Source organism: Lynx canadensis, chromosome B3 (genome assembly GCF_007474595.2).
Source record: "Lynx canadensis isolate LIC74 chromosome B3, mLynCan4.pri.v2, whole genome shotgun sequence".
In the NCBI taxonomy this organism is placed as follows: Eukaryota; Metazoa; Chordata; class Mammalia; order Carnivora; family Felidae; genus Lynx; species Lynx canadensis.
Genome location: NC_044308.2, coordinates 79,558,856 through 79,582,058, shown reverse-complemented (window position 1 = coordinate 79,582,058; position 23,203 = coordinate 79,558,856). Strand labels below are relative to the sequence as shown.

Below are 23,203 nucleotides of genomic sequence, written 5' to 3'. Positions count from 1 at the left end.
TGTACAAGGCCATTCAGGATTTGTTTCCAGCCGGGCTTACCTCCCCCATTATTCACACCCCAGGAGATGCTGTTCCCCCAGCGGTACTTAGCTACTTGCTATTCAGTGAGAAGAGCTTACCCTTTCATGACTCTGTGCTTTTGTCGTAATGTTATTACTTGCTTTCACCTAGAATTCCCTTCTCACTTCTTTTCCTGTCAGTTGGGGAAGCACTTCCTCATCCTTAAGGTTGCTTCCTCTGACACAGAGTAAATATTTACTGAAAAACTGAATGAAGCTAAATCTCACCTGTTCATGGAGACCTTCTCAGAACACTCCATTTACACCTTTATTACAGCAATATTTCATAGATGATATTGTAATTACAGAATTATGTGTCTTTTTATGTCCTGAGATTGTGAGTTCCTTAAGATTAGTGCCAAAGCTTATTCGTTTTCTCTTCATAGCATATAGCCCAGTGTCTGCACTTAGTAGGCACTAAGTAAATATTCACTGAGTGGTGAGACCATTAAAATTGTAGCCATTAAGTTTTGCCTCTGGATTGGTGGTGTGGATGAATCTGTTTCCAGGGCTGATATGGGTTGGCTTTGTGATCCTACAATGATTAGGTTTAAAGTGGATGGATGTTCCTCATCTTCTCATTGTGAACATTGTGAATTTATGGTGTCTGAGGAACTGGAGGGAATTCAGCAGTGCCTGTTTGGAGACCTTAGTTTTAGAAATAACTGTCACTCCTTGTGGACCAAGGTCTTTTGAGACTTGAATGTCTCTGATAGTCCACAACATAATATCAGTGCCTTGAGCACACGTTTCAGGGACTCTGAGTGTCTGTGTGCTGTAAACAGTGAGCCTCAATCCAGGGGGTTAAATTCATACTTCTAATTCGGGTCAATAAGTTTTCATTGTTGCCCCCCCCCCCTTTTTTTTTTTTTTTTACTTTTTATTTGGAAATAATTTTGAATTCACAGAGAATTTGCAAACTAAAAATAACACAGAGATCACACCTCTGGCTTTTATCCAGGTTCATCTAAATAATTTGACCCCATTTTCCTTTCCCTCATTCTCATGCTTTTTCCCCCCTGAACCATATGAATGTGTTCCATACACACCTACTTGCATCCATCCACTGTAGTGTGTATTTCCCAAGAACAGGGTATTCTTTTATACAATAGAATATAATTAATCAACCTCAGTAAATTTATCATGGATAAAATACTTTAACCTATCATTTGTATTACAGTTTTATCAACTGATTCAGCAACTTCCCTTAGAGTGTTTTTCCTCTCTAGTAGGATCCAGCCAAGGATCAGGTATTGCATTTGATAGGTTTACGTCTTTACCCTCCTTTAATGTGGACATTCCCATAGTCTTTCTTTGTGTTACATGACGTTGCCTGTTGAAGAATACCATGTCCTCCACCCTCTTTTCTTAGTAGAACATTCCTTATTTGGGCGTTTGATGTATCAGTAGACTTTGCTTTATCATTCTTTTCTTTAACTAATAGTTGGAGTTGAGCTAATAGGCTATCACCACATATAGAATAAATAATTATTGTATTAAAACTGTTAATATTTTACTTTTAGTCAATTAATGTTACTTATGAAACAGAAATAAAGCAGATCCTTCGAAAGGTGTTTATATTCAAAAGAAGAAGATTGAATAAACCAATGTTTAGTAAATAAATAAGCTGCTTATGGTACTGCCAGAAAAAAAAGTCTACTATTGGGTTTTCACTGATACTGAAACCCAACAAAAATAATTGTATTCAAGAACAGGTAAAATTTTTGTTTTACTTTGAAATAAGACGAAGTATTTATTTCAAATGAAATATCTCAGTATTTGAAATTTTAAATGCCAAGAAGATTGAGTTCATCCATGTCCATATGTTGACCAGTGAATTGTTATTAAATCTTCAAATAAAAGCTTTTATTGTTATTTTGAGGAAAGTACTTTTTACTACAGGTGTTTATAAATTAATTCCTTGGAGAATAAAACCCTCAAGGTAAAACATGGTACATGAATATTTAGTAGATAACAAATATTTAGAATGTTTAAACGAGGAGGTAAATTAGCATCAAATTAAAGAGGCTGCTCAGGGTGTGTATCCCCACTATCGCTATCGGAGAGAATTGTGAGGTATGGTGTTTCTGTTTGTTGTTGTTTGTCATCTGTTCTGACATCTCAGCTAAACTCATGAATTGAGAAGCAGACTGGGCTTATTTCCACAACATTCAGACCTTACTGTGCATTTACATTAGCTTACAATATGCTTCTTTTTTCTTTCCAAGCACGGGCATCTTTAATGTTCACACCTTAGGGTGCTCTGCAGTCACCGTCCACAGTGCAGTCAACTTGTCAGAGGCAGCAAGGTAAAAGCGAGACTGTCAAATGCCAGTTTTGAAAACTTTAATTTGCTTTTCTCTCTTTGTTGCTTATGATAACCTTCTGGAAACTTGAAAATAGAATTTCCTTCCCTGCCGTTTTTGTCATTTGTGTTTGGAAGTCCATTTTTTTTTTTTTCCAATGAAAAATAGTTATGTTGCCTTTTACTGAAAAGGAAATGTCTCCAAAGATCTATACCCTTTTATTTTCCTTGTTGTAATAAAGATGTTGTCTTTTCTTTCCTATTGGATTTTTGGGTGGTATTTATGAGAAGAATTAAGGAGACAGTGGCCAGGAGAAGCAGAGTAAGGTAGTTATTAAGAGCATGGACTCTGATGTCTTAAGAGCTTAGGTTCAAATATTGGCTCAGGCAGTTCACTAGCCAAGTGGTCTCGGGCACGTTATTCCATCTCCCTGTTCCTCTATATTCTCATCTGTAAAATAGGAATTATATAACTGTTGCTACTCATAAAGTTGTTATGAGGATATTTATTGAGTTGATGCTTGTAAAACCCTTAAAATAGTGCCTAGAATATAGCCAGTGGTATGTGTTTGTTGAACAAAAACATGTATCTCCCCTCCCTCAATTCTAACACACTCATTCTTTTGCTCATAGTATGTTAGTGGCAAACAATCTAGGGCTCTTCAGAGTCCTCCTTAAAGAAGCAGGGGGAACCTAATTGAAGAAGTATAGAGCAATTTTGAAATTTAATCTTCCCAAAAGTTGAAATGCATCATTTTGCCACTCATCTCTGCTTTGGCTGGATTGGGAGAAGGCATTATTGAAAGGCTAACTGTTTACTCACTTCTGGACTTCTTACTCGTAGCATGGCTTCATTTTGATTTAGAAGGAGCCCTACTCTATAGTTCTTGTGAAGAACATTTAGTTTAAAATTTCACAGATGTCAGGTATGTAAATTTGAAAGAAAACACATTTTCAAAGTTGATCCTAAGAGACATAGGCTCATTCTTAAAACACTCATACACACAGACACACAAATCCAGCTAGCGTAAAAGTAGAGTATATAAATGTATGTTTAGAAAAATTATTTGGAAACCTTCAGTCCTTAAGATGTCTTAAAAAAGTTTTTTTTTTTAATGTTTATTTTTGAGAGAGAGAGAGTGTGTGAGTGAGGTAGGGCAGAGAGAGAGGGAGACACAGAATCCGAGGCAGGCTCCAGGCTTTTAGTTGTCAGCACAGAGCCTGACATGGGGCTCAAACTTGCGAACCATGAGATCATGACATGAGCTGAAGTCGGACACCTAACTGAGCCACTGACTTGCCCCAAGATGTCTTTTTAAAAATCTAAATGTGGTTAGAATGAATAGTTTTTGAAGGCTAGTAGATTAGAGGTAGTTTATTTTATACTGAAGGTAGCAACAGAGAAAACATAATCTCCTGAACTACCAGGACAAGAACAATTTTAGTATGTGAAGACCATTTTTTGTAATCATAGGGTTTTAGGAAATAGATTATTTACTTTATTGAGGACATAATATGCTGAATGACAACTCTCTTAGTCCTGGTTGCTATAACAAATTACCATGGACTGTGTGGCTTAAACAACAGACATTTATGTCTCACTGTTCTAGAGGTTGGGAAGTCCACAATCAAGGTGCCCATAGATCTGGTGTCTGGTGAGAGCCCACTTCCTGGTTTGCAGATGGCCATCTTGTGTTGTAAGGAGAGAGCAAGCAAGGCCAAGATCTTTTGTCTCTTTTAATAAAGGCATTAAATGCCTTGATGGCTCCACTCTCATGACCTGATTACCTCCCATAGGCCCCATCTTTTAATACCATCATGTTGGGGATTTGAGTTTTAACATATGAATGGGGGACACAAATATTCAGTCCATAGCAACAGCTTTTATATTCCACTGAAATATAAAACTGTTAGCAAAGCTAAAGAATCCCTAACCAACCTCTTAACATAAGGCAAAGTCAGAGTCAATGTAAACCTCTGAAGATTATTAATGATATGGCTGAGGATATATATATATATATATATATATATATATATATATATATTTCATAGAAAAAAGAGGTCACCCAAGCAGTTAAGGACAGTAGGTGATTATTTTTTAAAATGTTTATTTTGAGAAAGAGAGAGGGAGCATGCATTTGCACGTGAGTTGGGGGGATGCAGAGAGAGGGTGAGAGAGATTCCCAAGCAGGCTCCACACTCAGCATGGAGCCCAACGTGGTGCTCAGTCTCATGACTGAGAGATCATGACCTGAGCCGAAATCAGTAGTTAGGTGCTCAAACGACTGAGCCACCCAGGCGCCCCAAGGTCAGTAGATAATTAAAAGAAGTTCATGTGTTGGACAGTGAATGATGCGAACTTAAAAAGCAAATAACTTTCCAAGTTATTTAAAAGTGTTCATGCCTAAAATTTTTTCTATAATTATATTTTATAAATTTAATAAAAGATTTAAGCAACAGTAAATTATATATATTTTTTACAGATTTTATTTTTAAGTAATTTCTACTCCCAATGATGGACTTGAACTCACAGCCCCAAAATGAAGAGTTGCATGCTCCACTGACTGAGCCACCGAGACACCCCAACAATAAACCATATTTTTAAAAAAGAAAGAAAATGAAATCCACACCACTATGGTTCTATTGTGGCAGATGGTTAGTTTTTGTTTTTTGTTTCTTTTGGCTGTGGGGGTAGCTCAGGGACTCTGGCTTTCTCTCTGTGCTGATTTCTATTAACTGCTGATAAAAAGCTTCCAAGGGGAGTTTTGATTACTGACATGGCTGTGTTCTATTCATTAAATTCTTCCCTTTGTTTGTTCCTACGTTGGAGGGAGAAATTTTTTTTTTAATGAAGGAATGAGTATTATTAATGTATAGAACACTGGTACCACATTGAAACTGGTAGACATAAGGGGTTTTATAATTTCTGTAGTTTACCCAGAAATAAAAATGGGGTCTGGAGTTGTACGGTATTAGAAGTACAGTCAAAAGTGTTCAGTGGACTCTGAGTTCACTTAAAGTCTTTTAGAGTACATTCATTGTTAATAGCCTAGGAAGAACACTGAGAGGAGGAGACTCTTGAGAGGTAGATGTTACATGATGCATCAGGTTGAATTCTTAGGGAATATTCCATTGCCTAGTTCTGTAAATGGCTCCATACTTTCTAATTAAGTACAACTTGGATTAATGGTTAGGTTGTTATCAATAAATTTCTCCATATTTCCTTTTTTCATATTCAGACCTGAGTTTGTGCCAAAGGCTTGTATTATGCACTTGCATTCTCCTCTCATTGTCATGTTTAACCTCTTGCTCTCAACAGTTTCCCTCTAGGTACTGAATTTCTGGATGGAGAGGTGAAAATATTTTGGGAGGACATGAATCATGAAACTCTATGGTATTCATGTTAACTATGATGTACTAGCCGATTGGAAAGAAATAGCTAATTACCAGATGTTTGATTTATCTTAAATAATTTAGAGACTTCTAATGGTAGTTTTGCCATGACATAATTAATTATTGAATATTATAGGACTGTGCAGTTGACTGTGATAATTTTCTTTGATGATTAAAAGGTCACTTGATGCACATTTTTAGTAGCGTTTTACCTTTAAAGGTAGTGAGAAATCTCTGAAAGAGAGCTTGGAAGAAGAGCAAGGAAGTTAGAGTGGCCACTGATTTGAATGACACATTTTAGAAAACCAGCTTTTAAGAATCAGCAGAAAACATTTTGCATTGATTATCTATGTTCAACCACACATTTTGTCATCTTCTTTTAGACGGATACGTATTTAAATATTAAGCCATCCTTTCCGCTGCTTATATAGTGACACAGTTTAGGTTGGCTCTTAATCTGTATTTTGCTTAGTCATTAATATTTTTGCATGTAATGAATTAAATTTCATGAAATATAATTAGCTTAGTTTCAAGTGTTAAGGAATCAATGATGGAATGGAACAGAGGCAAGGTTTTTGTGGTGAGTAGATACAAAGCTGTGTCTGTACTGGTGCCAGCAATGGAGGCAGCAGGGAATTGCCGAGGGGGCACACAGCCAGCCTGAGATCCAAGCCTATACCGAGTGGAGAGGGTGTTGATAGCCTTTGAGAAAGTGTATCAAAGTCAGGTGTGTGGACTGTGGTTAGGGTACGTGCATACCTTAGAGGTAAGCTGGTTGGGACTTGAAGGCCCAGGATGGGAGAGGGAAAAGCCCAGTTCTTCAGTGCACTGGCACAGTCCTGAGCCGAGGAATCCATAGGAACTTGAGACTGCCAGAGCAAAACTAGGGCACCATGAGCAAGGAGACATTGATAGGCAGCCAACACTGCTCTCCTGCCTCGGGAGGTTTCTTAAGTGCTTTTTGTTAGACTCCCGGGCTCACAGCTTGGCTAGATGAAGACTCAGTAATTTGCCACACCTGGCAAACCCTGACACGGAGTTGCTGGCATAGCCACATCTGACTGGTGCTGACAGTGATTAATTACGTAGTAGTGGAGCACGATACAGTCAAGTGAGGTCGTGAGCAAAGTGCTGTTTTATTTGTGGTTCCTCCCCTTCTACTTCGATATTTTAACTCTAAAATGAAGCTGAAAGGGAATTTAGCTAGTGAAGAGAAAAAAGCCGGGTTGGGGAAAAGTCTGTACATATCCATTCATTAATTCAGTCTTTCATTCAACAATTTTTTTTTGAATGCCTTAGTATGTAATTCCCCGAAGTGAATGAATATTCATTTATCTTTGAAATTCAAATTCCATTTTACTAATGAACAGCTCAGTGTTTTAACTAGAGGTACAGAGTTAGCAGCGGCAAGATTAATTTGGATCCCAAGCCTCTTTGTTTAATCAGTTCTTCAGGTCTTTGTAAAGTCCTGGCTTGAACCAAAGGTGGGTTTATCTTGGCTATGAATGCTGTCTGGCTGAGCCAGAAATAGTAATTGGATGCATAATTTATATTGAGTTGGTGCTAAGCACTTGAGAGGTCAGAATGGGATCAGGCTGCCATAGTTGATATAAATTGCTAATAACTCTAGAATATTTCCAGTGTGCTGGGTTCCATGGTGTTGAGTCTCTTCTATTATCTTACTTAATGCATTCTAAGTAGAATTAGGTGTCCTTTGAACAGTCTCTATCACCCAGGCCCTACAGACAGGGCCACCCCCTTTCCCCTAGGACTGTGACAAGATTGATCCCCATTGGGCATTTGCTCATGTACACAGTCCTAAGAAGCAATATAGAATTCTCATTTGGCTCAGTTCCTTGGGAACTCAGTCTGGAGAATTCAGATTCTCCCTGTTATACTTTTAATTTTCCTAGCATGTGCCAAGCAAGATGTTTTGTCTTATGTATATAAAAATTAAGTAACTGTACCAGCATCAAAAAAACACTTTCAGTTGTAAATGGTACCCAAAGCAACTTTCTGGGTTCAGCAACTTAACATTTGAAAGTTGATTTTGTGCTACTCAGTACACACTTATCCCCCTTTTGTGATTAAATACATACTTTTGCATAGACCACTTTGGTTTCTAGAGGATTTTTGTAGTTTCTAGATTGTGTGTTTTCATTTTATCTTAAGTAGATAAGAGACGTTTTAACAAGAAACATAGCTGAACACATTCCTCTTGATAGTATACGATGCGGTTAACGTGCTGACTACAGATTTTGTATTTGAGCTAGTTATTTAAAGAATTGTTCTTTACGTCATAGCAAAGTCAAATTACATTCAATTTAATGTTATGAATATATTGGTAATGATGGCCTGTATGCTGGTTTTTGTCCATTTAATAGGCCTTAGATCTTTTTAAAATTGAGATAATTACAATATACAGTTGTGAGAAATAGTACAGAGAAATTCCTATACAGTGTACATGGTTTCTCTTGATGGTAACATTTTGCAAAACTGAAGTAGAATATCATGACTGGGGTCTTGACATTGATGCAGTCCACCTTTCTCCAGTTTTACTCAGATTTTCCCAGTTTTGTGTGTGATTCATTTATGGGTTTCTTTTTTTCTTTTTTTGTATTTTTCTATAAAACTAAAATGTGGAATACATAATGAATTTGTGTGTCATCCTTGGGCAGCAGTCATGCTAGTATCTCTTTGTTCAATTTTGGTGTATATGCTGCAGCAGAAAGCACAGGCCCATGGACTTGGGTTTCTTATGAATCAGGGCTGGCTTCTTGGGCCTGTGACCAGAGCATTCAGTTAAGGTTTAATGCTCTGACTTTGCTGTCTTGAAGTCCTTAGTCTTATGTTCGAATTTGTGTTCTGTAAGTGAAGTCTCATGGGGTAATGGAGCCTGCCCCAGCACTGGGATAGTAGGTCCTCTTCTGCTTTCAACTGCTTGCTCACACACGTCCTAGGGCCTCAAGGACCTGGCCTCTTCCTTCATGCTCCTGATCCACAGCTGCCGCGGTCTTCAGTACCTGGCAGGGATGTGGTGGGCTCTAGAGCAAGAGCCCAGGACATTTCAGGACTGGACATTGATGCGGTTGTCCCCATCCCAGAGTGTCACAATGATGCCTCATTGGGGTGAACTTCTCATCTACCCCAAATTAGGTACCTGATATTTCCTTGTGTAGGAAATCACAGTGCCCCTGGGGATGGGTTGGGGTGCTGTGCCTTTGGGAAGGGAGATCCCTGACTTGACTTTCCTTCCCCTAGTAGCTGCACAGAGCATTCCTCTGCAGCTGGAGAGGGAGGAGACTCAGTATCTAATGGGTGGGCAGTTTATGTGCACATGGGGGCAAATGTGGGCTGGTACCCCAGCTCTGCACTCACTCTGCAGGTAACCCTGTGCCCTGAGGGGGTCACACACAACATTGACTAGCAAATAAACAATACCATGGCAGCTTGAGAGAGAAACTGCAGAGGGAAGGAAAAATCTTGGTGTTTTACTACCTCTAATGGAACTTTTCCTCTGCCTTTTGAATACGGGGCCCCACATTTTCATCTTGCACAGGGCCTGCAGATTATGTAGCCCATTCTGATAGGCATAGTGTTATCTCCAGCAATCATTTACTATACACAGTGCCCACTTGTTTTCACTGCATCATCCTATATTTGCTTCAATTTCAGTGACATAATGAGAAGATATTCAGTGAGACTGTGTGGGGACTAGAGCAGCACAAAACCCATAATGATATAAATATGTGGTGGAAAATTACAATAAAACCCTTGCATCTTCCACTTTAATTTTGCCTCAAGGAAATGGCAAAATGCCCAGCTGGCAATAACCAGCTCCAAATGAGCTGCCAAAACTGCTAGGTGCTGAAATATATAGTTTGTTGCTCTTCCCCATTTTGGTGCTTGACTATAGGTTTTGAGGTTGGTGTTTCAAAGCCAGAACAGGTGCCTGCCACCTGGAAGCATTTTCTTAAGTGCCTTGCTAATAGCAACACAATGAGACCTATTGAAGTGTATTTTTAAATAACACTGAAGCTGCTTTACATGTGTATACATGTCTATTGAAATACAATCATAAATAGGCCTAAAATGTTTTCATCTGGAATTCAAAGGGATATGATTTGTGTCTTGGAACAATAAAGGATTCTTGTAAAAAGGAACATGCTGATGGAAAACATTTAGATAAAATTAAAACATTTGAAAAGTTTGTAAATGTGGGTTGAAGCACTAACATAACAAAATTAGACTGCTTCACCTTAGAACCCTCCAGACGGAGGTGCCTGTAAATATCAGACAGCAGTGTGAGTGAGGGTGAGGTGATGATGAAGAATTAAGTACAGTCGTTATGACAGGTTTCCATCTAGGAGGCCAAGGGACCCTTCTTGTTTCGTTTGAGAAAATCACCTTCATTTTTCTGTACTTGTAAATACATTTACACATCAGATCATTTCTGGATGCTGAAAGGCAGTTCCTTGTCTCCAATTAAGGGTTTTCTTTTCCTTTCAGCTAGTGCTCGAGTTTTCCGTGAGGTCTCCGCACATACATTGTTTTAGGGATCAGTGAATGTCAGAAGTTTCCGAGGTCAGTTTTTGTTTGAATGCTTGTCTGAACAATCTGAACTGTTTCCTGGTGCTCATCTAACCAAACAGCTACTTTGTTTATAGTTCTGCCTGACCTGAGGTATACTCTGCATAATGTGCTGGCTGTTTTCTAACTCAGACTACATAATTCAGACTGGGTCGAGGGACATGAGGTGCAGACTGTCAGGGTTCCTTGAAATCTAGGATTAATAAGAATGCACTTTCATCATTAGTGTCACATCCTACTCTCTCTCCCAGCCCGATTGCTAGATCCCAAAATAAGAGCAAGAAAGAAAACAGTCAAACAAACAAAAACCAACTAAGAAACCCCCTGATTTAACAGTCTTCTCTTCTCCCTACTCAGTCTTACAAAGTTGCTAATTAGAAGCAAAATATCCAAACAATCCTGTAGGAAGAAGAAAGAGACCCAGCAGGGGACACAGATAATCTGTAAATTAGGTAATTAGTATAAGAATAATCATGACTTTGTTGTCTTTGAGTGCTTTTTAGTGTATTTGGTGCAAGTAAACTGTTCAAGTCCTCCTGTGGTTGGTGAGATCCGAGATTTGACCTGCTTTCCTCTCCATTTGACCTCCTTTCCTCTCCCGGGTGTTTATTTGCCAAGCAGATTGGTCTTCATTCAGGCATCTACGTCTGCGTGGGTGATGCCTTGGTTTTCACAGTACACTCTTATAAATCTATTTTTTCTTCAAACATCATCTGCATTTTCTAAATTTTCCTTTCTCTAGCTTATTCTCAATTCCTATCTTGCCCTAACTTTTACATTTTCCTCTCTCCTCTCTGTTGCGTATTCCCCTCCGTTGGCACCTCACCAGTACTGTACTTTATCACCTTGTGGTGATTCACACATCCTATCAACACTGAAATGTGCTCACGTTCCAGAGATCGGAGGCAGTGCTCTGGGGCCAACTGGCGGGGCTTGCCTCCTGGTTCCACCACTCACCAGCCTGCAACCTTAGCTTATTTCACTTCGTTTTCCACATCTGTGAAATGGGGATGATTATAGAGTCTTTCCCTCATAAACTTACTGTGCAGATTAAATGAATTATTCGGTATTACATACTTAGAAGAACGCTTGGCACATAGTAAGTGCTTAACAAATGTTAGCCATTATTAATTTCTGTTTAACTCAGTTATGTGGCCACTGAATCACCTTATTAGTGTTTTATTAATACCCTAGATAACTGGGGTTCCTTGAAATACATTTGGAAAATGCTGCTCTTCAAGGTAAGTCTAGTGTTGCCATTTTTTCAAGTCATTTTCCAAGGAGGGCAGTTTCAGGTGGAAATTCTAGAAGTGGAATCTCTCTTATGGTCAGATACATCTTCCGTAAGCATCTTTCCTCAGCGGGCCTGCCTTCTGCTTGCTGTTTCTCCTGATGGAACAGTAATGTATTCTGACATCTTGCTATCTCAGGTATGGTCTGTTAGCCAACAGCATGGACATCACCTGGGAGCTTGTAAAAGTGAAGATCTCGGGCCCCACCCTAGACCAACTGAATCAGAATCTGCGTTTCAACAAGATCCCCAGCTGATTCATAAGTTTGAGAAACATTAGACTAACATTTCTGGGAGTGGAGCACCCAAATTCAGCTCTAGGGAAATAGGGAGAAATCAACCTAAATTCTGTTTTACAATACATAATATTGACAACTTCTGTAAGCATAGCACTTTAAACCCTATGTGATTTCCTGGAAAACCTCTATTGGCATTCTCTTGGGTAGTAATTGTTATCGATTAATGTCATGATTAAAAGTGTAGCTTAGGTCTACTGGGAGCTTTAGCTCATTGAAAGGGAAAAAAAAAAAAAACCAAACAAACCCAACACCCTACCTCATTGATCCCAAGCCCTCAGTCAGTCATTCTTACCTTTTCAGAAAACACTTCAGATAAATAGCAATAATCTTAGCAGTGAGAGATTTGTCTCAAGGGATAATCGTTCCAACAATGACTTGCATTGATTAAGTTCATTGCTTTTTAACTGTTCACTTTGTTGCTGTGGTAACTCTGTTTTAAAAATTAGGATGCATTTTCTTAGCTGGAATTGAGGATGGGGAGGGTAACACAAAGAAGCACATTTGGGCTTCTAGTGCTGGTTGGGTCCTTGCCAATAGTCGTGTGTTCTTGATGTGTTCTGAACATTGCTTTGTTGAAACCAAGCTCTGGTAAGGGGAGGCACTGATTATGTTTAAAGGGTAGTGCACATACAGAAGCGTCAGGCTGGTATTATTATTCATAGTATCTCTGTCAGGTATCAAGAGAGGACCCAAAGTGTTAGATTATTAGCTGGAGAAGTTAGTTTTTTGGACACTTTTATAAACCATGTACAATAGTGTTATTAGATTGTTGCCTTGCCTTTTGCATACCTCTGTCTTTATGGGTGGGTGGAACATTTGGACAAGCTCCAGGTTGTTGTGGTTTTGGAGGGCGAAGACTCAGCTTGCTAGATTGAATTTGGACTTAGGAACCACTAAATGGACTGTAGGTATTCATTCAGCTCCCTCAGCTACCATGTGTTCTTCATAATTGCAATCATAAATATTAATTTAAAAAATAGAATCTACTGGAATTTCCATAACATTTACTGCCTCTTCATAAAGGACGCAAGAGAAATATAAGACTGGTATCATCTGTCTTTCATACTTTGCCTTACTAAAGTAATCTTCCTCAAATGTAATTCAGATCATGTCTCTCCCTTACTGAGAATTCCCTTGTACCTCCCATCACCCCCCGGACAGAGCATGACTCATCAAGGTTCTGACCATTTCCTACGTGTACCTGGAGTTCTCCACTCAACCTGGAAAAATATTTGGCCTCTTCCTGAACACTTCATGCTTTCTGAAGCCTATGGACTTCTGACCATCCCAGTTCCTCTAACCTGCATGACATTATAGTCCCTTATCGTGGTACTCCCTTCTCTGCCTGGCATCATAGCTTTAAGACTCAGCCCAACGGTATCGTGTCTATGGAATCTTCTCTAACCCCACAGGTTGTTTACTTTGTGTGTTCATACTTGTATCATGACATTTATTGTGTTGGATTAGTGAGGGTTTTCCAGAGAAACAGAACCAGTAGAATATGGGTATGGGTGTGGTTGGGGGCTGTGTGGGGACATGTAGAAAAAAGTTTATTTCAAAGAATGGGCTTATGTGAATGCAGGGGCTGTCAAATCTGGAATCCAAAGAGCAGAGAACTGGTACTGCAGTCATGGGGCAGGATCTGGTCTTCCTCAGGGAAACCTTCGTTTTGCTCTTTAGGTCTTTTTACTCATTGGATGTGATCTACCCAGATTATTGAAGTTGATCTCCTTACTTAAACTCAAGTTATTGTAGATATTAATCACATCTGTAAAATACCTTTACAGCAACATATATATTAGTGTTTGATTAAATATCTGGGTACTGTAGCCTAGCCAAGTTGACACAGAGAACTATCCATCATATATGGAGTAGTGCAGTTGTTGATGTAGCTGTATTTCCATCTTAGGACTGTGAGCTCTCTCAGTCAGAAACAAACATTACCTTTCAATAACTAACACATTATTTTATAAACAAAAGGTAATATTTCTACCATTTAGATGTATTAGTCCTTAAAATCTTGGGTCAGTTTGCCCATGATTTGAATGAAGCTTTCCACTGATACTTTGCTAATAGTTTTAAATGAAGTGAAATAGAGGAAACAGTATACTTATTAACAATAATTTATATATTATATGTTGGTAGAAATTCATTATATGCCTAATTATTAAATTTGCAAAATTTGGGTACAACAATGAAAGAAAAAGATCTGTGGAAAATTTGAGATTTAGTTTGTTTTAAAATTAAGAAATCTGTATCATTATATGTAAATATATGCTATTTTGATTTTCACTCAGAAAAATCCTTACTATATGTAATAAGTACACTTGCTTAACAAATATTCAGTGTCATTTTTTTCCATGTTGTGTCACCACTGAAAAGACAGTTTCCTTATTTTGATCCTATCTTTATATTACAGGTTTTTTAAAATATAGCTCAAAACTCTTTTCCTTCATGACAATTCAAGGATTAATTAGTATATTTTACATTGCTTTTTTCTTCTTAATATTTGTGCTTACATTTCCTCTTTTTAAAAAACTTACTGATACGCTGTTACATAACTTTTAAACATCATTTTACGTTAATTGTTTGAGTCTCTTAATATCACTCTTTGACGCCTGCACCTGGGTTCACTATTTAAGACTAGATTCTAGTTGTCTAGCTTAGCCTCCTTGTGTTTACTGCTACCCTATATTGGCTTTTTTTCTGTGGCATGTGTATTTCTCTCAGTGGCATTTGTTGAACTCTGAACCCCTAACCATGGAGTACACATCAGCCTTTGCAGGTCTTCTACCTTTCACACCCAATCAGATGTTCAGTGAATTCTAAGGATTGTCTTTTCCTGAGTGTCTTACCTTCACATCCTCTGTTTTTATTTCAACAACCATCTTCCCAACTTGGATTATTCTTACCTCCTATGTAGTAGATTCTTGCAGTAAACTTCATGGACTCCCGCATCAAAGATGCCTACATGCTATTAACAAGTTAATTATGCTAATATAGTTACTATTTTGATATTCACCAGCTCAAAAAAAAAAAATCGGTGGCTTCCCATTGCCAGTGAAAAACCAAAACAAACAAATAAACAAAAAAAAACACCCCAAAACCAAAAAAAAAACCATTTTCTAATATGGTCACTTACTCCAAATGGCCAGTTTACGTTTATAATTTTCTTGTTCAATCTTTCTATGTATGGACATCAAAACTGAACTGTTCTAATCAATATGTATGTTGTGTTTCCCCATCTTTGAACCTTAGCTATGCTTTTGTCTCCATCTGGAATGGTCTACTCACTAGTATTTCTGCCCAGTAAAATACGTCCTGCCTTCTTTGTGCTGATGCTGCTGGATCCTTTCAGCTTTCAACATACAGATATGACTCAAAGACCAACATTGGGAAGGACTACAGAGAAGGCAGTCACACATGGCCTGTCCAGTAGGTCTGTCACGTGGCTGGTTCATTGAGGTGCGGTTTTTGGTGCTCTCATTTTATGCTCTAAAAATGTTGTTTTTTTTTCTTTCTAACCAGAGTCACTATAGTTCCTAGAAGATAAACCCTAACTAATAAGACACAAAAAAATTTTATGAACTAGAATGCCTGTTTACCAGTTCACAGTGAATGATCCACAACAAGACATCTGCAAAGCAGAATCAGTAACTGGAGAGTTGGTGAACTGGCCCAGGGTGGAAATATAAGGAATTGGTTGGTCTTGAAGGATATTCCATCTAGATTGTGGGAAAACCTCATTGCTTTATTAGGTCACCTGATAAGGTTCTTTTCCTTAGATAATTTGATATAAACAGTAGTGGATCTTCAGGTTCTGATTGCTTATCCGTCATTCCAACGGACTGAATTACAGTTCTCCTTTACATGTTCCATTCCAATAGTGTCATTCTAAAGATAACACTTTTTTTTTTTTTTTTAAGTTTAGCAACACTCTATCCTTACCAGTTAATCTGGAAGGTAATCCAGGTCTACAAAATCACATTTAGATCCAGCCACAGAGTTGTCTTTGGATGGAAGATCTCATATGACATGTGTTTGGGTTTGACCCTTCATGGTTTCATGTGTTTGAACTTACACCAGAATTCTTAAATGGCTTTATGCATTAGATACAGTCACTTCTGCACCTCTTTCTTATTCATATTATGGTTATTTGCAAACTGGCCTTATTTGCTACATGACAGGTCTAACTAGCTTGAAAGCAGGGACTATTTTTTCTTTATTTTCATTTGTTTTTTCTCTAGTCTCAAATATGATGACTTTGTTCTTTGTAAAAGTGAACTTGACATTCATTTCTTCATTTACTTATTTATTCTTTTTTTCCCCTTCCTTCCTTCCTCCATTCTTTTCCCCTCACTCTCCTTTCTCCCTTTCCTCCCTGTTTTCCTTCTTTACTTTGTTTCTTCCACACACATTTATGAGACACCTACTACGTGTCAGGAATATATTAATGTCTGCTAATCAGTTATAAAACACATACACACTAATAGTATAGTACTATAACTCACTGACTGCACTAAGTTCTTTGTCAAATCTGTACAATACCAACAAAAGGTAAGTCTGAATACTGTTTCCTTTTTTTTTTTTTTTTTTTTTTTTTTTTGCAAATAAACATACTGAGGTTCAGAGAAGAAAACTGACTTTCTTAAAATCACACAGTTTGTGAAACAGCTGGGATTTAAGCTCAGGACTGTTGCTTCAATTTGTTTTTTCCCTCTTGTTTATTGGTGTTCATTGGAAGCACCTTTATGGTTTAAGGTACTGTCATAATTAATTGCCAACTTGGCTAGACTGAGGTGTCTAGTTGTTGGTTCAACACTAATCTGAGTATTGCTGTGAAGGTATTTTGTAGCTGTGGTTTACATCCACAACCAATTAATTTTAAATAATGTAGGTGGGCCTTACCCAATTAGTCAAAGGCCTAAAGAGCAAAAAATTGAGAAGAAATGTTACCTCAAAAATGAAGCATCAGGATTCCTGGTTGGCTCAGTCAGTAGAGCATGCTACTCCTGATCTTGGGGTTTGAGTTTGAGCCCCATGTTGGGCATAGAGATTACTTAAAAATCAAACCTTAAAAAGAAAAAAGAAGAATGCAACATCAACTCCTGCTTGAGTTTCCAGCTTGCCTGTTGGTGCTGTGATTTTGGACTTGCTAGCCTCTGCACTCACATGAGCCATTTTTTTATATATATAAACACCCATACATATACACACACATTTGGGTTTTGTTTCTCTGGAAACAAAGATTGATTGGCTGATTGATATAGCTTCTGATAATTAAATTGACAGTGGTATTATACAAAAAAGTGTTTATTGCATTATCTTAATTTTCCAAATTAAAGCAATGTTTTTTTATTTAATTTTTTTAATGTTTATTTTTGAGAAAAGACAGAGCACAAGCGGGGGAGGGGCAGAGAGGGAGACACAGAATCCGAAGCAGGCTCCAGGCTCTGAGCTGTCAGTGAGCCTGATGTGAGGCTCGAACTCACGAACTCTGATTGTGAGCTGAAGTTGGATACTTAACTGACTGAACCACCCAGACGCTCCTTAAAACAATGGTTTAAATTTAAAATCTATATGGCATACAGTAACTTTTTAAAAATAGGTACAGTTGGTACCAGTGGTCTTAATCAGGTAGGGAGTAAGTATGGAGAGGGAAGGAAAGGGATGAGGGATTGGACTGTTTTCCAAAATGACTGAAACAGAGAGAAACACCCTGAAGATATTCATGTGATACCTGTTCAGGGAAACATTTATACATTTAGTAAAGAGTTTCTCTCAAGAAAATTTATCAATGACAACAACAAAAACCTGTTTTTTTTTTCCTCTTCTATTTGAGGTTGGCATTTGTCTATATGTATATTTTGTAGCGTTCACAATTTTACGTTAGGGTTTTTTTTTTTTTTAATTTTTAATGTTTGTTTATTTTTTCAACGTTTTTTTTTTTTTTATTATTTATTTTGGGACAGAGAGAGACAGAGCATGAACAGGGGAGGGGCAGAGAGAGAGGGAGACACAGAATCGGAAACAGGCTCCAGGCTCTGAGCCATCAGCCCAGGGCCTGACGCGGGGCTCGAACTCACGGACCGCGAGATCGTGACCTGGCTGAAGTCGGACGCTTAACCGACTGCGCCACCCAGGCGCCCCATTGTTTGTTTATTTTTGAGAGAGAGACAGAGAGACAGAGCATGAGCGGGTGAGGGGCTGAGAGAAGGAGACACAGAATCCAAAGTAGGCTCTAAGCTCCGAGCTGTAAATACAGAACCTGATGCGGGGCTTAAACTCATGAACCACAAAATCATGACCTGTGACCTGAGCTGAAGTCGGACGGCCAACTGACTGAGCCACCCAGGCACCCCATGTTAGGCTTTTTAAAAAATAAGCTTATTTATTTATTTTTGGGAGAGACAGAGACAGAGAGAGAGCAGGGGAGGGGCAGAGAGAGAGGGAGAGAATCCCAAGCAGACTCCACACCATCAATGCAGAGCCGGATGTGGGGCTTGATCCCATGAACCATGAGATCATGACCTGAACCGAAATCAATAGTCTGATACTTAACCGACTGAGCCACCCAGGCTCTTTGGGTTTTATGAGGTACAACAAATCATATATTCTCCTGAGACATGGTCTTTCCAAATAAGAAGACACTGAAAAGGAAAAAGAGTAGTGAATTTAGGATTGCAGTAGAAAAGTAATTTCATTGTTAGACTCAAAGTCATTATGGTCAGTCCATAGACATAAAGTTTTCTGTTTCTTTGTTTACTATAAATCAAAGATAATATTCTAATAAACCCCAAAATCTAAAATACAGACTTTTGTTCAATAGAAATGTACCAAATCTAAGGTCAAAGTTTTAAACAAATGTGAATACCTGCTTTACTCCCCCTGCTGCTTCTCCTTGGGATGGTATAGCACATTGAAATTGGTTGGAAATACACAATTCGTGGTAGTAATGTTCTAAAAGTCACTTCAAACACTGAATTAACAGATATTGAACCATTCATTGCTCCTAGGGGAAATACATGGTTGGTTTCTGTGAGCCTCTGGTCACATTTTTTCTACTGATCAATACATAATCTTGTTTATGTGTATTTCTGTTTATTTAAAAAATATTTTTTAGTGTTTATTCATTTTTGAGAGACGAGTGCAAGTGGGGGAGGGACAGAAAGAGGGGGACACAGAGTCAGAAGCAGGCTTCAGGCTCTGAGCTGTCAGCACAGAGTCTGATGCGGGACTCGACTCAGGAGCTGTGAGATCATGACCTGAGCTGAAGTCGGATGCTTAACTGACTGAGCCACCCAGGCGCCCCTGTGTATTTCTGTTTAAAGACACCTTATTTAATATATTCATGGCCAAAAGTACTATTACACATGCTTGATCTAACCCACGCATTTTCTCCATAAGGCTCATCAAAGCCTTCTTACAACTAGGAACACCAGACAGTGCTTCAGTATTATGCTTGGGGACCATTTTAAAAAACAAAATCACCAATGAGAAGCACAAAATACAGAAAAGGTGGCACTTAATAGACTAAGCAAAGTACTTTTGTTTACAGTATGAGATCTGAAGCCAGAAGGAAGATGTCGGCTGGGGGTGTGCGTGTTGGGCGACTCAGAAATTTTGCCACTCTGTGAATGACCCTGAAAGCACCAGGGATGTTGATTTGGGGGTTACAGATACATTTTAGCCAGTGGGTGAATTCAAAAATACGGAAGCCACAAGTAATGAGTATCTACTGTAAACAGTTTGGGTCTTTCTGGAAGATACATATATTTGTAAGTGGATAGCCTCCTGTGAAATCACTCTGTGACAGAGTGCAGTGCTGACAAAGTTGTGCAGCTACTAAACATTTTATGTTCATTTGCAAGATTCTTTATTAAACATTTTTAATCTTGCTACTGTATTCTTTTAGGAAGAGAAAATAAGTACCATAAATAAACCTCCAAATAAGGCAATAGGCTTTCCTCAGGAAACCCTGAGCATTTCAGGTGTTTGTTTTGAACTACCGGCATGAGTAATAAGATCAACACAAATGAACAAGAAATAGAAATCCAAGCAAAGGAATTTGTCATCTTTTCCAAAATATTAGTGGAGAGCAGTTTGTTTTCTTTCACCAAGATTTACAAAGTCAGTTGATTAACATGTCACGTGTTTAGCCATGTTAAAACAATTACTTGTTTAATTGAGGTTTTCACCTTTTGATGATTTTTATCATATTGAAATTTGCCAAGAAATTAGCAAGTCTACAACTCCAATTCTTGCAAACTGTTTGTGTACTTTTAGGTTGATGCCAATCCTTCAGTTCTTTATTTGTGAAACACTTAGGCGCAAATTCCTGTGCTTAAAAGTCATGAATTAGAAAACCAGCTTTTCTTGGCTTAAGCAGCTGCCACATCATGGAGGTACCCCCACATAAAAAGAGGAGTAAAAGGGACATTTCATTTATAGGTACTGAAACAAAATTAGGACTCAAGGGCAGAGGTGGTAGGTAAGCTCAACTACTGGTGAAATTATTTTTTTTATTTTTTTTTAATGTTTATTTTTGAGAGACAGAGACAGAGCATGAGCAGGGGAGGGGGAGAGAGAGAGAGGGAGACACACAATCTAAAGCAGGCTCCAGGCTCTGAGTTGTCAGCACAGAGCCCAACGTGGGGCTCGAACTCACAGACCACGAGGTCATGACCTGAGCTGAAGTCAGACGCTCAACCGACGGAGCCACCCAGGCGCCCCTGGTGAAATTATTAAAAAAAGAAGAAAAATATCAAAAAGAATCTGTGACATGGAGGATGATTTGAATATTTTATTGTCAGTATTTCAACCACTAGGTCACTGCACACTGAAAAAGGAAAGGGTGGGTTATTTCTTTATGTTGAAAAGATATCACAAGCTACTTTTCTTAGCCATAATATAAATCAGAATGGGAGAAAATAGATATATATTATAGCAAGTGGAATTTAGTTTTTACCAGTGGAAGGAGACCCTACCGGAGGACTTTGGTGATGAATATTTATAACCTGAAATACATATAAGAAGTAAATGAGAGAAATTAGCATTGGCAATAATCATATTCATATAGTGACACTCTGACTTGGAGAGAATTATATTAGGTAGTCAGAAAACTTAAGCCTATTGCTGCTTGAAATTATGTATATGTGGATCCCTAATGTTCTGGGCTTGAATTTGAAAGACTCACTCATCAAGATTTTTAGACACATTATATTTGCTTTTGCAAATTAGAAGCTCCAACCACAGATGCAAGTGTACATTGCCATGTGTGGAATTAATGCTTCAGACAGCTTATGAATATGTATGTGTATTTCGGTGGCACTTCTGCTACATAAGTCTGAAAAGCAGTGGCAAGTGGGCGTAACTGCGTGGAGCTGCATATTGCTGTCAGGAAAGTGCAATTCTCAAAGAAAAAAGATTATAAGGGCAAGTTTTCATTTCAGACATGTCTTCAGAGACAAAATTTTCCAAAAGAGAAAAGCTGATATTTGTCCATTTTAATTAAATTAAAATTTCTGTTGACATTTTCAAAACATAACAACTTGGAAATGGTCTGAGGACAACGCTCTGTATTTAAGTGTGCCTACGTCTTCATGCCGGTTTCAGGAATGCCTTAAGTATTAATGTGAGGTGAGATTTGGATGATAGTTGGTTCTGTCGTTACAGGTGTACCTGTTTAAATGTTTCTGTTACTGTTAAATGAATTGGTTGAGTTCAGCTTAAATTTTAGTGTAAGGTTTAGTTTTTATACGTCACCTGGATTTTGATTTTAACCAGTGATTACCTCAAAACTGTGCTTGTTTCAGCAAGGAAATGCAAAGTTAGTGGTAGTACAGTTGCAATCTCTTCCGCCTTATGGTCCCCAAAGCCTAGGGTATGGCACCTGGGAGAGTGGGGAGGAGGAACAGGAAGACTGACGAGACCCGCTGTGCTTGCAGTGGTGTCCTCTCTCCAGTAGTGGGTCTGCCTGAGTTTCCTGGGCTCAGTGGGACAAAAGGTCTGTACCATTTGAATTACCCATTATGGTGCGTGCAAAGTGGCCTCTTTCATAAAAGTTTTAAGTATTATTTTGTTTTATTAATTTTTTAAATGTTTATTTATTTTTGAGAGAGAGAGTGAGGGAGAGAGCAGCAGGGGCAGAGCAGAGAGAGGGAGACACAGAATCTGAAGAAAGTTCCATGCTCTGAGCTGTCAACACAGAGCCCAATGTGGGGCACGAACCCACAGACTGCGAGATCATGACCTGAGCTGAAGTTGGAAGGCTAACCGACTGAGCCACCCAGGTGCCCCAAAAGTTTTAAGTGTTCTGAGAAACATTGTTCATTGATGTGGCTAAAGCAGGATGAGATATTATATATGTATATTTACATACATTATATGCTCTAACAGTACAGTTCTGATACTTCACATATTTAAACCATTCCTTTCAGAGCACATTTTGAACATTAAATTGAACTCGTAATAATAACATCACCCCTACAGTTCTATTTTGTTGAATTAAATTCACAACATTTGACCAGTGAATACATACCAAAGAGGTTTTTATTCACCACTTACATAAAATTTGTTTACAAAGCATACTGATGTCCTTCCTAACAGACCACCTGATACAGCTTTGGTTTTTGACCTGTTCTCAGAATAGTGACCATCAGTACCCATTACCCTAGTATCATTTATGAAAGGGAAAAGAAAAATTGACTCTTGCTTTTTATATGCATTAGAATCCCTGTATATTTAAATCACTTTGAAAATAGGGCTGTCCTAATTGAGGATCAAGTTTTCTAGACAAAAGTATTTCCCTCTGTTTATTTAGCTCAGGTCGTTATTTCTCAATGGCTTTTTCTCATGAGACCTTTTGATTGGATTAGGGGAATATGTTGTTTGGGAACTTTATAAATAATTAATTGTTACAAATTTTCACTTGTAGAAACAACCAAAAAAAAAAAACCCTCTTGCCTCTTTACCTCTCTTGCTTTTGCAGCCATTCTTTGTTGCCCTTGGCATTGAAACTCAACAAGTCTGTACTTGTCTCTACTTCTCCTTTTGGTATCTCTTAAAGGTACTTTAATCACACTTTTTTGTCTGCACCACTCCATCAGCGATCTGATTAGGTTCAACAGTGGCCACCAAAGTTCCTCCATCCATCAGTCGTTGTTTGGTCTTCATCTTACCTGACCTACCCAGCAGAGACAGCCCCTCTACCCGGATGCTCATCACTCACTTGTCTTTTTCTTTAGTCCTCTCTTCTCTATTTGC

At 38.4% G+C, this 23,203-nt stretch overlaps 1 protein-coding gene and 1 non-coding gene across 2 annotated transcripts in view; one reads left to right on the top strand and one right to left on the bottom strand.

Annotated features, from left to right (window-relative positions):
- PRKD1 (protein kinase D1) overlaps nucleotides 1–23,203 on the top strand; it is a 327,269-nt gene that overhangs the window by 101,132 nt on the left and 202,934 nt on the right. The gene's annotated exons all lie outside the window — the stretch shown is intronic.
- Nucleotides 8,392–8,493, bottom strand: LOC115517382. The gene has a single exon (XR_003969835.1). It is a non-coding gene; the product is annotated as a U6 spliceosomal RNA (small nuclear RNA).